A 2,422-nucleotide genomic window follows, 5' to 3' on the forward strand; every position below is an offset into this window, starting at 1 on the left:
GGGGGCTCCGGCTGCTTCTCCCGGCTCTGAGGCGGCAGCGGACAGGGTGCTGGGGCCCCGGGTGGGCGTGGGGAGGCGTGAGGCAAAGGGAAGGTCAGCCAGAGAGGGAGCCGAGCGAACGGAGAGGCGGGAGGAGAGGCGGGGGAGAGGAGGGGAGTAGGGGGAGAGGGAGGGGCGAGCTGCGGGGCCTAGGGGCCCCGCACGGAGCCTGCGCCGAGCACTGGACCCTTCCTCATCTGACCTCCTTAGAGCTTCGTCCTCTGGGTCTAGACAGCAGGCATCATTGATCTGGGCAGTTGGGGAAACTGAGGCCAGAGGCAGCGGCTAACGCAGGGTGGCCCAGAGCGCTCTACAGTCCAGCTTCCTTCCTGGTGTGGGGGGAGAGGGCTAGAGCTGGACTCAGAGACTGGACTAGCCTTTGGGCTGTAAGGACAGTGGAAGGTGAGATTTTGGCTGGGACAGATGTCCAAGCTGAGTGGCCTTGGGGGAGGGGTCTGAAGGAAGAGAAGGATAAATGGGTCAATGTTGCCAGTAAAGGAAGAGCTGAAAATAACCTAGTTTTTCCTCCTCACCTCCAAATGGGAAAATGCCCACCATCCGTTAGGAAAGAGGGAGAAGGCAGTCTGCATCCCCCTGGGAGAGGGGCAGTAAGGAGAAGAGTCCTTGGGGTAGAATGGAATTTTCTGCTGGAAAGGTTGCTCCTGCAAGAAGGAACAGGGTTGAGAAGGGCAATAGGTGGGCAAGAAAGGCCTCTGGAGAGGGAAACTGACACCCTGCCTCGCTGGGGCCAGGCTAGCAGGAGTCCAGCAGGGCACCCGGGCTGGGAACAGCGGTCTTCCCACGGTAACACTCAACAGAGGCACTAGTGCTGGCTTCTACTCTGGACTTCGAGCCCATGGGGTGGGGGTCTCAGACTCCCTTTCTCTAGGCTGCTGTTCTCTCCCATGATGGCTGTAGAGGTGATGACACTGCCTGGCACTCAGTAGATGTTGACTGAGTGGATGACTTTCGAAGAGCTCTACTCTCAGCAGCCAAGAGCTGGTGCCCTCTGCCTGGCCCTGGTCGACTCTGGAGCCATAGGCTCTAATCCTGCCTCTGCCGCAGGTCTGCTCTGTGGTCCCTGAGAGGCCTGAACCCCTGCGTACCCCCCGTCCTCTGGAGCTTTCCTTTCGGAGCTCTCAAAGTTACCCAACCCCAGTTAATTTATTTGTCTCTAGGAAGATGTTGGTAGAGGTGATTGGCTCCGCTTCAAGGGTGTTAGGTGAATGATGGAATGAATTAACAAATATGTGCCTGAATAGAAAGGAATGAATGGAAGTGTTTCAAGCTGAATAATGAGGGTATTTGTTGACAGAGGGTGAAGCACCCGTCTAGCCCTTGTCAGATCACAACTGTCTCCTTCACCAGCTTGAAAAGCTTTGGCCACAGGACTGTGGGGAGGACAAGAGGCAGGGTAAGGGTGGGATGAGCAACACAGGGATGTCGAAGGAGAGCTGGGGGAGGCCAAAAGCCAACCTGTGGTCCTTCTTAGGGCCATGGGCCCCTTCTGGACCAGAAGAGTGGGGCTGTTCTCCTGAGGGTGTGATTCCAATGGTGGGAGGGGAGGAGAGGGGAGAAGGTATGTTATAGGATAATATAATCCCAGTTGAGGTTTGATTCAGGCTGGGATTTGACACTCCCTGGATTCACAAGAGTTCTCACCAGGTAAGTCAGGGTTGAGGTAGAGATAGGTGGCTGGGGCAGATGACATCAGGATTTGCATCAGGGGACTGGGATAGGGAGGAATCCACTGGGAAAGGGATATAGAGAAAGATGATGCCATGAGCTGGTAGGTGTAAGGCAGATAGTTGGGCTCCAGAATGGGAATTAAGAAGAGGTGGCAGCAGGATCCAGAGAAAAGCCCTAGGCTGGTTATAGTTCCTGCTCCTTCCTCTCTTGTTTTGCAGCCACAATTTTATTTATTTTTGAGACAAGGTCTTGATGTGTCACCTGGGCTGGAGTGCAGTGGTATGATCTTGGCTCACTGCAGCTTTGACCTCACGGGCTCAAGTGATTCTCCCACCTCAGCGTCCCAGGTAGCTGGGACTACAGGTGCAGGCCACCATGCCTCGCTAATTTTTTAAAAAATTTTTTGTAGAGATGAGGTCTCACTCCATTGCCCAGGCTGGTCTTACACAACAATTATTTTATTTATTTTTAAATTGAGATGGGTATGGCTGGGCATGGTGGCTCACGCCTGTAATATTAGCACTTTGGGAGGCCAAGGTGGGAAGATTGCTTGAGCTCAGAAGTTTGAGACCAGCTTGGGCAACAGAGTGAGACCCCATCTCTTTCTCTTTTTTTTTTCGAGACAGACTCTCGCTCTGTTGCCCAGGCTGGAGTGCAATGCTGTGATCTCAGCTCACTGCAACCTCTGCCTCCC

The sequence above is a fragment of the Colobus angolensis genome, unplaced genomic scaffold, assembly GCF_000951035.1.
Source record: "Colobus angolensis palliatus isolate OR3802 unplaced genomic scaffold, Cang.pa_1.0 Scaffold61, whole genome shotgun sequence".
Taxonomy (NCBI): domain Eukaryota; kingdom Metazoa; phylum Chordata; class Mammalia; order Primates; family Cercopithecidae; genus Colobus; species Colobus angolensis.